General features: G+C 39.1%; 1 protein-coding gene across 2 annotated transcripts in view; it reads left to right on the top strand.

The window, feature by feature from the left end:
* Positions 1–322: 322 nt before the first annotated feature.
* GSTe3 (glutathione S-transferase epsilon 3) overlaps positions 323–13288 on the top strand; it is a 38890-nt gene continuing 25924 nt past the window's right edge. The window contains exons 1-2 of one of the 2 annotated variants that reach the window (XM_028184795.2): positions 323–510; positions 11524–11675. The gene's annotated coding sequence lies outside the window, so the exon portion shown is untranslated. The remainder of the gene's footprint in view (positions 511–11523; positions 11676–13288) is intronic. The other variant, XM_028184796.2, reaches the window with a different exon arrangement.

Genomic DNA, 13288 nt, shown 5'->3' on the forward strand with positions numbered 1-13288 from the left:
TCCTCCAAGTATCGTTTGCCTCATTACTGAGGGTCGTAACTCCCTCACTGCATCAATCTCTTGCCGTGCGATATTCCTTCATCTGCTGCGATCCTTGGTTTCGTGAAGGAATTTTCTAAAATACATTAAGTATCATAAATTGATAGTTTATTCAAATTATAAATAAAACCTTAATCTATGCCATGTACAAAAATAATCTCACCTAATACTATTTATTTAATGTGACGGCCCTCGACGTAATTATAGTTGGAATTCTCTCGGCATTTTCCTTAAAGTGAATGATATCACTTACAAGGCATTCTTTGTGCTCGGAACGGGAATATCATTCGCGCACCATTACCTCAAGGAAGGTGATACCGTGTGTGTAAAACGATAATAATATATACGTGGAAATAATTGTGTACGTGTTATGTGATATTTTCATATACGCGTGTGCTTCCTGAGCGTAATTCTGAAACAGCTATTAATCTTTTGTGAGCAAGTTAAAGACACGTTTTGAACAACAATTTTGTAAGTACCTACTTCTGATTTAAATTACTTTTATTTAAGTCACATTTAATTCAGTAGCTAAAGGTGTTGAATAAAGTTTTAAGTATGCAGAGGAAAATAGTAGGATATTGTAAGTCCGAACGGATAGGTACAACGATGTCTACATCTGCCGCGAAGTAGTCACACATTCCTGTTTAAAACACCGATAAACAGATGAATTAAGTTCCAATAAACACTTATGTCAACGCATTATCTATACTACTATTATAAAGCTGAAGAGTTTGTTTGTTTGAACGCGCTAATCTCAGGAAGTACTTGTCCGATTTGAATAATTATTCAAGTGTTAGATAGCCCATTTATTGAGAAAGGTTACAGGCTATATAACATCACGGTAAAACCAATGCAAGTGGAGCACCAATAAAGAATGGTTCAAAATAGGGGTTTAAATAGCTCCTTAACATTCTATAATTCAAAAATATTTTCACTTTCTACGTAAATGAAGTGGGTGGTAAAATTTAGCGTTATGCCAAAGTAACTATTCTACGCGGACGGAGCCGCGGACAAAAGCTAGTAAAAGAATAAACCTGTGCTTATGAAAAAACTAAATTGGCAGACAAAAAAGGACCAAAATTTTCAGAAAATCATTACGATAAACTGCACGGCGGACGATTGGCATAATAATGATTAGATGTTAAGCTTTAAGCGACGCTTAACTTAATCAATGTGTCTAAAAATTAACAGTTTATTCTAAAGAATTTTCGATTTTGAATTATTACTCATAGTCCATTAATTGAGTTATTACTAAAATCATCACTCTCCGCGTTGATTACCGCAACATGATAAAATAATAACACAGGGGACAGTAACCAATATGGCGTTGAATCATTAAGGTTAATTGAACTATGGCTTACTTTAATTGCCTTGTTATTAAGCAGTTTAACAATATACGAATTTGATGAACTGACTGGCTAACTGAAGTGTAGAGGTTACTGGAGCTCATAAATATAACGTGAATATCGCCGCACATCTTGAGACTTGAGGTCACAGTCTCAATACTGTGTAATTACTATCACATACCTGTTTCTCTGTAGAAACAGACAGTATACCTCATGCAAGATCCAATATGCTTTTACCAGTAGTAATTTAGTACTCCATTTATCACATTTCTCACTAGTGGTAGGACCTCTTGTGAGTCCGCGCGGGTAGGTACCACCGCTCTGCCTATTTCTACCGTAAAGCAGTAATGCGTTTCGGTTTGAAGGGTGGGGCAGCCGCTGTAACTATACTTGAGACCTTAGAGCTTATATCTCGCGTGGGTGGCGCATTTACGTTGTAGATGTCTATGGGCTCCAGTAACCACTTAACACCAGGTGGGCTGTGAGCTCGTCCACCCATCTAAGCAATAAAAAAAATATATCTTCAGTCCCGTTGTACTGATCAAATGTTAAGGGAAAATGGCTTCTTAAAATAACGTGGATAATGCGGAAACCTTCATCATTTGGCTCATTGGTTGTCTTTAGGCTTCCTAAAAACTATTCTGGTGCATCATTTAGTTGGAATGAAGGATAGTTGTAATCTAACCATAAATTCTGCTAAAGTTAAAAACATTAGTGAGGGGTAGGTGTCAGGACTCTCAGGGTATTTATCTAATATATAAAATTCTCGTGTCACAATGTTCGTTCCCATACTCCTCCGAAACCGCTCGACCGATTCTCATGAAATTTTTTATGCATATTCAGTAAGCCTGAGAATCGGCTACTATCTATTTTTTATACCCCTAAGTGATTAGGGTTGTCCACCCCTAACATATTTTTTTTTATTTGGACATTTTTTTTTGTTATAATGAGGTATTATGTGGTTGAATGAGGTTTCGTTATTTTTATTATATATTCCCTCATCGTTCACAGCACTACATACCTCTTTCACTCATTTACCGCATCCTTACACACTTACAATAAGTTAGTTTTTTTTTCTACACTAGAAATTCCCTAGAAATCTTATATATGGCAAAACAATGTTTGCCGGGTCAGCTAGTTATTTAATAAAACTATGGGTTAGTCACTAAAATCTAATGTCTAATTTTAATCTTGTTACACAAACAATTTACGACATAAAAAGAGAATTACAATAAGACGCGGGCGCACGCAAGTCACACTTAAAACGGCAGCCACCGGAAACAAACTTAATTATCTGTCAAAAGACGGATGTAGATAAATAAAACTATGTATATCGGGCGGGCATACGGCCGCGAGAGTGACGTACAGGTCGGTTTGCTTTACATTGATTTAAATTTACGATCTTTTTTCTACTATTGGGCAACAATCTACTGAAAAATAATAATAACTGGGAAAAGTCTCGCACTATCACCCGGCCCAAATAACCCTGTACTATATAAAACAATGCTTCTTTCAGCACGACTGACGACCGGGTTATCATAGTCTAACCATACAAACGTGTATGTAAAGAAACGGTTCTGACTTTATCAGGACTGAAGACTGGCCACTATTGACTCCGAATCTTCATCAGCTTGACATTATAATTTATTTTAGCATGCGTTAAGGGCTTTAGACCCTAAAATACTTAAAAAGATTAGCCTGTAAAGCAGTCAAAAATTAGACAAAGATTCAACCTCAGCACTAGACGTTTTCCTCTCTAACACTAGGAGCAGGCTTAGGGACTCCGGTTACCGTATTCGTCGAATTCGTCAAAGAGTTCGACGCGCAACGCAACCCATACATCATCCCGCTGAGTTTCTTGCCGAATCTTCTCAGCGGGTCACGAGTCCGATCCGGTAGTAGATTAATTCGCAAAGCAGCGGCTCTTGAGTTGTTAGGTCTCCTTTGGAGGCGCTCGGACAGCTGATAGCAAATCCCATCCCTCTTGGCTGAGCCTTTGCTCGCCTACCTGTCCTGGTGAAACTGGAAAGGCGTTCGGGGCACCGGTAATCCTTTGTTCCTAAAAAAATTAAACAAAGATTAGGAGTGGCGAAAATATATTTTTATAAGCACTCGCGCACTAGGAGCACAGTATAATCTATAAAAAATACTTTAAATAAAATGACATCATCATCATCATTCTTTCCTATCACCCTCTGCTGGGGTGTAGGGCTCGAATCGAATTTTTCCATTTGCATCGATCTTGGGCAGTCTGTTCTAGCTCCCCCCACGTCATGTCCAAGACTCCTAACTCATGCTCCACCGAGCGACGCCAAGTTTTTCTGGGGCGGCCTCTCTTCCTCTTGCCAGACACCTTCCAGGTCAATGTAAATAAAATGACAGTGCCTAATAATTTTATAATGTATTTTCTTCGTCCGATCGACGTATACTTGATCGCCTAAAAGAGCTCTGACGTAATCTAAATCTAATTACCTATCGGTTAGCGTAAAGTATTAGTTTTGGATACGTGTCACTTGCTCAGAAAATCGTGAGTCGCGACGTGTGATTGATATGCCGCCCACACGTCCGACTGCGCACTCAAACGATTTATCTTCGCAATTTTTTACCGACAAAACCTGTGATGGCAATGTGTTGGGATATATGAATTCTTGTTTACCTTTGCTACTGTTATTGCTGGTTTCCGGCTTTAGCTTTGAATATTATTTTTTTCATTAGCGTATAGTCAAAGGGTAAACCGTCCGCATAGAGTTAAATTATTATCAAAGTAATGGATATCATGATTGACTCGTGGTAGAAACATGGTGGATGTTGAATATGAATTGCGGGGTAAGAGTGAAGCAGCTATGAACAAAAACATATAAATATGGTGCGACTACTACTACATATAATGATTACTAGTAAGCCAGTTAGTTGGATACTCATCAAAACTGTCATTATCAAAAATATATCTATTGGATCATCTGCCAATACTTGGGGATAACTCATAAGTGATGGGAGTTTCTTCGACAAATGAAGAATTTGACCCCCAGTTTTAAACACACGAATCATTACTAGTTTTCTAATTTATTATATAACCTCAAACATTATTTAGAAATTGAGCAAACAAGTTCGAGGAACCACATACTAATTCACGAAAAACAGTATTACAAAAGTTCTAAGATTACCCAACAAGATAGTAACATCTAGAGTGGCAAAGGAGACAGTATTTTAAAACTGATAGCACTAAAATGGTCACAAGTGTAACAGCACAGCCATAAAGTGTCCCCATACAAACATTCCAAGAATCTCATTTAAAGTTCACTTCACTAAAGTCAGAGTCAAGTGTTATGTTTGCACACTTTAGGTACTCACATAACGCAAAACTAGACTGTAGCCACGATCATGTGGCTTCTCTCTTGCAACTCTAAATATGTACACCATTGTTTAGTTTCAGCGTAATTGCACATTGTAATGTTTGGAAATGAACCTCTAATTGAGTTTAAGTTTAGCTATGGCTTCCACAAGTTCTGTGTGTGAGCTTTTATGGCAATTTGTTAATGGTGCCTGATTATTTTTGGAAGGCTTTTTTTATTGCTCTAGATAAGAAACTTATGGTCCATCTAGCGTTACCTTGAAACACGAAATACGGGTCTAAATATTATCTTATCAAATTGAAATATATTACTGGTTCGTGGCAGAAATAGAACCTATAAGGGGTGCACGCAGTACGCCTCATCACCATTGAGCATTTATGCCAAGTTATGCCAACTTGTATATATGTATAAATGTTGCGGGTTTGTTATTTACTATGCGATGTCATTCCTTAGTCATGGAATTCATACATGAACGTTTGTCAATATGTTATTTCATTAGATGTTATTTCATTAGAAAAATCGGTAGCTGTCAAGGGGTTTGGATGCTTTGAATAGTCGCATCGTTTGATACAAGTGTACCGGGAATCTTAGCTTTGAAACTTTATAGAGATTTCGATTTTAATTAGTGATAGGCTCTCACAATTGTTATATTTTAGGTAGACCGCCTAATGATAAAAATATAATAATATTAAGTATTTCTTTAATAGCTGCGTCCATAAAACTCTCTCCTATTAACTTAATTTACAAAATCAAAACAATTTGATGAAAACATGGAAAACATAAATTCGAGACGAATACGATGGCAATTAGTTAATAAACCCATTAATCAATACGATATGAAAATAATGAATAAGAATAAAGTCAAGGACATTTCACGAATCGAGCCAATCCTTAATATTGGGCTTGCGTGACATGGAAAGGAAAAAAATGAACGCGATATCATATTATTAATGGGCAGCACGTTTTCAGGAAGCAATGAATTATCGTCTAGGTTTGTTTGTGTTTCGTCTTTTAAAAAAATATTGTAATCTAAGAATTCCCTAACATTGGTGCACAAATTCAAAAAAGAACATTGCAGATATAACTGAAATAAGGGAGTGGGGTGTTCTCGCATGGGACCGAGTAAACTCGTCTAGGGCTTCACCCGAAAGGGGTCTAGATTTAAAAGCGCTTATAGTATCTTTTTATCTGATATCCTCACCAAGATAATCTGATTAAAAAATAATAACATTATCTTTTTTCACATTAATATATAAGTATTTTTTTTATAGTTATTCAATTACATTGTTTTCCTTTGATTTCATTAAACCATATTTTCAAATTATATTTTCGTAAGGTTAACAATGTAAAGGATATTTTTCAAAGTTTTTATAATAATAGCGTTATAGAATTTAGCGAAGCATTTCAAGGTACTCTTACCTCGTATTTGTATTAATTATGTTGTATTTTTAAGAAAATTCGTACTGAGTCTTGTTTTTTTTTCCCTCACTAAGCTGGTAGCCTCCAGCGGATATGCCAGCGAAACCGAGAAAGTAGGTGAGCTCACGTGGCTCTAACCTGAGGAAGTTGCTAACGCTAGCCCTAGCAAAAGCAGTGCTTCGCAGAATTTAGCACCGGATCGGAAACGCGACCCACTGAGAAGATCCGGCTCAGTGGGCTCTGTTCGACAAAAACGGTGAGCGGTGCTTGAGGTACCTAAAAGCACCGCTAGTGGATCGGGAAGATCCGAAATGACGTGTTTAGGGCGACGTCGACCGTTTACCATTCGGTCCCATGTCGGGTATATAGTTACGGCCGGCACGACAAGACGGCTTTCAACGTGGCACACTGATGCCAACTGAAAATAATTACTGATGGAGTCAAGCTCCAGATCGTCGTAGAGTTCCACGTTCATAATGAGCCTCGGTTGCTTCTCAAATACTTCTTAAATCTGGTTTTCCAATTTCATATAAGTGTAACTTCGTTGAATCATCAATAAATATCAAGATTATAATCTGAAGCTAGTTTCCTATGTGCCGCTTTGGCATTTTCGGTACGTACAACAATACTGCATACATCTGCCACGAAGCACATGCCTTCCGGCTTGAAAAAAAAGGTATCCGTATAGAATATATTTGAGACAAACCTAATGACCTTGCGTGGTATATATAACTTCTGGTAACTACTTAACACACCGTGGACTATAGACTATCCATATAATGCAATAAAAAACCTACCGAGCAAGTTTGTATTGACTATTATTACATTGACTGACGAGTGGAAAGATAATTTAATTCGGCTCATAAAAACATTTTCGTCTAAGCAGTTAGCTTTGTAGCGAAACTCAGGAGCTAACTCTCATAACCACATTTCACCTGTGGAATCCGTAACGTTATTTTCTTCTTGTTACGACACGCCGGTAGTCCGTACCGGTTTAACTCAATAACGGGCAGGCACTGTCCCGGGTAGCTGTTAAGACAGATTTATTCTCGTTACGATATACTGGCCGAGAACGTTTCCAAGTATTTCTTGTGGACATCATAACTTGCTTGAAGCATTCAACGAGACCTGGTTGGATTTGGTCGGATAAAGCTGTTTTTTTTAAATCATCGTATCATAATTTTTTATAGTCGCCGTCACTTCATTTTTTTTTTAAATTAAAGCGCAATTTTATTAATCAAAAGTTTTGTTCGTCAAAAGTCTAATATAAAGTAATTTTATTTATTTGCGTTAGATATTCAAATTATAATACCTTTCTGAAGACCTATGATAGGTAATATAAGTAGCTACTGTAAGACTTTTTACTGGTGGTAGGACCTCTTGTGAGTCCGCACGGGTAGGTACCACGACCCCGCCTATTTCTGCCGTGAAGCAGTCATGCGTTTCGGTTTGAAGGATGGAGCAGCCGTTGTAACCATACTGAGACCTTAGAACTTATATCTCAAGGTGGGTGGCGCATTTACGTTGCAGATGTCTATGGGCTCTAGTAACCACTTAACACCAGGTGGGCTGTGAGCTCGTCCACCCATCTAAGCAATAAATAAAAAAAAGACTCAGAATAGACTCTACCGTTAAGTTTTCTACAGTGTAAGAAATATCTTTATGTAAGTGAAATGTAATTTGAATGTTGTGGTACAAAATACGAGTTTCTTCGTCTCAAAATTCGAAACGGCAGAAATAAATCTTAATTTTTCAGCCATTCCAGTCCCCGTGAAAGGTACACAGGTGCCTCCACCTAATTCGGCTTTTACTTTTATTTTCCTTGTTTAGAAGTCATTAGCTAATTACTCGGTAAGAAAAAGCTTACTTTACACCGAACGAGATTTATTTTGTTTTACCTAATTTTGAAACTCGACCAATTAAAACCTAATATTTTTATTAAATCTTATAAAAGTGGCTTATCTTGATTGGTTAGGTACGGGACGTTATAATTAGTTAAATAATTAAGTATCAATGTCTTGGAAACTGCTACGTTCGTGTAAGCTAATTTGGTCCGCTAGAGACCTATTTAATGACAACAGGAAATTCGAGTGTGGAGGCTCCAAGTTCGGCAGTCTAAGCCAAGGGGACATGGTATCGTTGGCGAACCCGGTTGTCAAGACGGTCCTTACAGATTGGTTGAACCCTGATCGGGAGTGTATTCTCACTCTCCCGCTGATCCAGGTGATCAAAGGTCGTGGCTATTTCGGCCGATTCTTACCAATCAAACCGCACGAATGGGGCCGACGATAGAGTAACACCATGTTAGTTGCGACGAGGACACGGCGATACTGACCTGCGAACCGGGTCTCTCACTTCCAGGTGCCGTATCTACGATACTAGATAGTGCGAGTCCTGGAAAGTGAAGTCCGACTTCTTGACAGTCTCAGAGAACAAAAAAAAATCGTTTTATTTTAAATTATTACGTAATATATATATATATTATTGCTTATATGGGTGGACGAGCTCACAGACTACCTGGTGTTAAGTGGTTACTGGAGCCCATGGACATCTACAACGTGAATGCACCACCCACCTTGAGATATAAATTCTAAGATCTCAGTATAGTTACAATGGCTGCCCCACCCTTATAACACAATATCATTGAGATTTCGACATTTTTACGGTAGACAGCTTGGCTCTGCCCTTGGCATTGCTGACGTCCACGAGCAATGGTAACCACTCATCGTCAGGTGGGCCGTATGCATTATATTATTATTTTAATTAAAAAAATCACTTGTATTATCTTGAAATTTCAGTAACCCTTTTACACCAAATACACTCTGGTTCTTTTAGGGTTACAGCCAAAATAATGTGCGTGACAAGTCCGGTGCTCGACGGAAGTTTACTTTTAAGTATGTACGATTGTTATTTAAAATACACTATTGTATTGCCTTTGAATGGAGGTTTAATAAATTCATTTCTTATAATATTCAAAGCATTTATATACTCTTTCTTATTCGTTTTAATTTACTTTGATTCGCTAAAATATTTTACATAAAACACAATAAATAATCAACGATTTGTCATCTATTTAAATACTTGCTTTCACACTCTGAACTTTACGTACAAGGATCTTTAACTGACATTAATAAGGAGTAAACTCCAAAGGAAGCGATCTAGGAATAACACAACGATTAGGGCCACTTCGATAAAGCAGCACGACACGAGAACTCTCTCATCGTGGCCGCCGGTAACTACATTCCCGATCCTGTGGAAAGAATGGAAATCAGTCGACGTCGCCCAAAACACGTCATCTCGGATCCTCCCGATCCACTAACGGTGCTTCTAGGTACTTCAAGCACCGGTCACCGTTCTCGTTGAACCCGTCGCTTGCGACGAAGGGCTCGACGAGTAAATTAACTCTCAGACACAGCCCACTGAGTTTCTCGCCGGATCTTCTCAGTGGGTCGCGTTCCCGATCCGGTGGTAGATTCTGCGAAGCACTGCTCTTGCTAGGGTTCGTGTTAGCAACGTCGTCAGGTTTGAGCTCCGTGAGCTCACCTACTAGTTAAGGTTACGCTGGAATAGCCTCTGAAGGCTACCAGCTTAGGAAGGAAAAAAAAAGGGCGTTGCTATTGCTTCATTCATCGATCGAATATGTCCACTGTTGGGGAACTTATCTCCAGTTCTTCAGAATTTTCAGTTGGACTATAATTGTTCTGAATTACGCTTTGAACATTTTATGAGTTCTTGCTATCAAATTACGTTACGCGTTGGGAAGGGAGAAAAACACGGTCGCATTCCCTACTTCAAATGACAAATGGTTACGAAGATAATAATATTCAATTTCAGTATACTCAGAAAAGTGTGTAATTATTTATTCTTCATTGAGTGCTATTATTATTGAATTTGAAGTCGTCGTGGCCTAAAGGATAAGACGTCCGGTGCATTCGTGTTGAAGCGATGCACCGGTGTTCGAATCCCGCAGGCGGGTACCAATTTTTCTAATGAAATATGTACTCAACAAATGTTCACGATTGACTTCCACGGTGAAGGAATAACATCGTGTAATAAAAATCAAACCCGCAAAATTATAATTTGCGTAATTACTGGTGGTAGGACCTCTTGTGAGTCCGCGCGGATAGGTACCACCGCCCTGCTTATTTCTGCCGTGAAGCAGTAATGCGTTTCGGTTTGAAGGGTGGGGTAGCCGTTGTAACCATACTGAGATTTTAGAACTTGTATCTCAAGGTGGGTGGCGCGTCTACGTTGTAGATGTCTATGGGCTCCAGTAACCACTTAACATCAGATGGGCTGTGAGCTCGTCCACCCATCTACGCAATAAAAAAATAAAAAAAAATTCATTCTTTAAAATAGTAATCCTTAAATTAAATGGATGGTGATAAATAAACCCAAAACTTTAAAGATATTTCAGAACTAAAAAATATCAGATACTATCGCAAATTTCACATTATTTTTACTGTTGCACATCCCTGTGCTTAAAGTTCAATGTTATTAAAATAGTGAACTAAAATTTTATTATATATCAGAAGCATTTTAATCATTGTAACCTTCAAGCTCTAAAGGATTTTTCTTGGTATAAGTTCTGAAGCATCATTAATACAAATTTTATATTTTCGTGATTTGTATGAACTTAAGGTTATGTTGTTTTGTAATTTTTACGGTCGACGATGCCCGTGCTCGCGTGGCTACGCTGCGTAATCGTATTTTATATCAACAATGGCCCTTATCTCTAAAACGTATTTCAAATTCATGGGGCTGCCTCGTTGAAAAATTGTCCTCGGTTTTATGTTTAGAACTCTTGGTTGATGATAAAAAAAAATCAAGCTACGCTCTGATTCAAACAGGCACCGAGCTGATTCTTTCGAAATTTTGCTAAAATATACGAACAGCCTTTGCAATCCATAAATCGTCTCATAACCAGTCGTGTTTTTTTGTTTTCTAGATTGATATTTAGACTCTCGTTCCGAAACGCTAGCAAGAACAAGGCAAGAGAACTTTCAAACGCTTTTTTTCTTGAGCTTTTTACGATATTGGTTTGGAGTGAAATATCGGCCTACTTAACTTATTTATCTCTGGCAGCTAGGCCTGCGACGTGCGTGCAATGCAAAAGGACCCCGATGTATTCAGTGAATGTTAAATGGGGTCATTTAAAATTTACATTTTAAGTGTATGTAGTGATCATTCTATTTTCAATTATGAACTGTGCCCAATTGAGTGAAAATATGCTTGCTGTTTTCTCGGGCTGACAGGAAGAGCGTCGTGTTCTCGTCGCTAAGATTGGACTTACTTACTGCTGCCGACTGTCGTACCTCTGATATTTGGTAGTGATAAGTAATCATCGATTCCTGTGTGTCCATCAGAAGGTAGCGGAGTGCGGGAGAGAGATATTGTCTCTCCACACCAATTCAACGCCGACGAGCTGGGGATAGGAGAAAGACTTACGCTCAACTCCGACCCCTTTAGGAGGTGGCCTCCGTCGGAGACCTGGTTCGGGGTGAACGGCGAGGTAAAGGTAATATGGTGTTCCATTCCACTAAAAATGATAGCATAAACAAAAATAATTTAAGACATTCGAAAACATGATAGTAGTAAAAGTAACTGAAAACCTTGAATGCATAATAAAAGAAATGAGACATTTGGAACATTCGTGGCCAGAGGATAAGACACCTTGTGTGTTGTGATGCAAGTGTGCCGTGGCTAATCGTAGGGCTGGTACAAAATCTCACTAGTAATGTACAGAATATGTCTGATAAATGGAATGATATTCAAACTAACAAAGAAGCAAGACGAATAACACGAAATGGACGAATGAGGTGAAATGTTTATTAGATTTTATGATGTTATTGTTTACTTTTTTAACTACTTATATTCTAACACAATGAACGTAAATAAATGTAGCTATTTACAAATTCACTGCGTTTTAAGTTACATAAAGTTTCAGCTTAAAAGAGGAGTAGATACTCTGTGGGGGAGTAAAGTATTAGCGCAGTTTCAAAGCTTTCATGTCTATTATTTATTCAAAGTAAGAATATAGAAAGCTTACCATGCAAGCACTTTATTCGGTGCAGCTTTACTATAATGATGAAGAAAGCTTTACATTTTAAAGTTAAATCAGTGCTTAGATGCAAAAAACCCTAAGTAAGTAACGTTTTTGGAATGAACTCCACGGTGTTTTCCGAGCGCTATGACATGTCCTTCTTCAGACAAGGCTTGCGGAGAGTACTTTATGGTAGGCAGCGGCTTGGCTCTGCCCCTTTTTTTTTTTTTTATGATTGAAAGTTTACTGGTGGCCCGAAGGCCTTTCCAGTTTCACCAGGACAGGTGGGCGAGCAAAGGCTCAGCCAAGAGGGGTGGGATTTGCTAACAACTGCCCGAGCGCCTCCGAAGGAGACCTAACAACTCAAGAGCAATTGTTTCGCGAATGAATCTACTACCGGATCGGAATCGCGACACGCTGAGAAGATCCGGCGAGAAACTCAGCGGGCTGATGCATGGGTTAGGTTGCACGTCGACCTCTTTGTCGAGTTCGACGAGTACGGTTACCGGGGTCCCTAAGCCTGCCCCTAGTATCAGAGCTGAAGGCATCTAATGCAAAGGTTATTGGATCTGATGGATCCGTAAGGACGTGTCTAGGGCGTCGACGGTGACTGGCTCCTGCATGATCAGGATTCAGGGAGTAGTCAGCGGCGGCAACGATAAGGCGATTATCATGACGCATAGCCTTATCGAAGTATCGTTCCGACGCTGACTTCATGTATTTCCGAATTGATTCGAGGCCCAGGTCGTCGTGTAGGTCAACGTTCCTCACGAACCACGGAGCCCCGACAGCTAACCTGCAAAAGCGGGATTGTAGGGATTGGAGGGTGTCTATGTGTGTGCGGGCCGCGTGAGCGAACACCACACTCGCGTAAGTCATGACGGGCCTTATGCAAGTTTTGTAAAGTGTCACCTTGTTCCGAAGGGACATTTTACTCCGCTTACAGATCATGGGGTAGAGTCTACCGAGAATAATCGCGGCACGGTCACGGACTGATTTTATATGCGGGCGGAATGTCATCGATGCATCCAGGGTAAAGCCCAGGTACTTGACTTTCCTGGCCCAGGGTATGGGTTGTCTAAAGAGAG

The sequence above is a fragment of the Bombyx mandarina genome, chromosome 22 (assembly GCF_030267445.1).
Source record: "Bombyx mandarina strain Sakado chromosome 22, ASM3026744v2".
Taxonomy (NCBI): domain Eukaryota; kingdom Metazoa; phylum Arthropoda; class Insecta; order Lepidoptera; family Bombycidae; genus Bombyx; species Bombyx mandarina.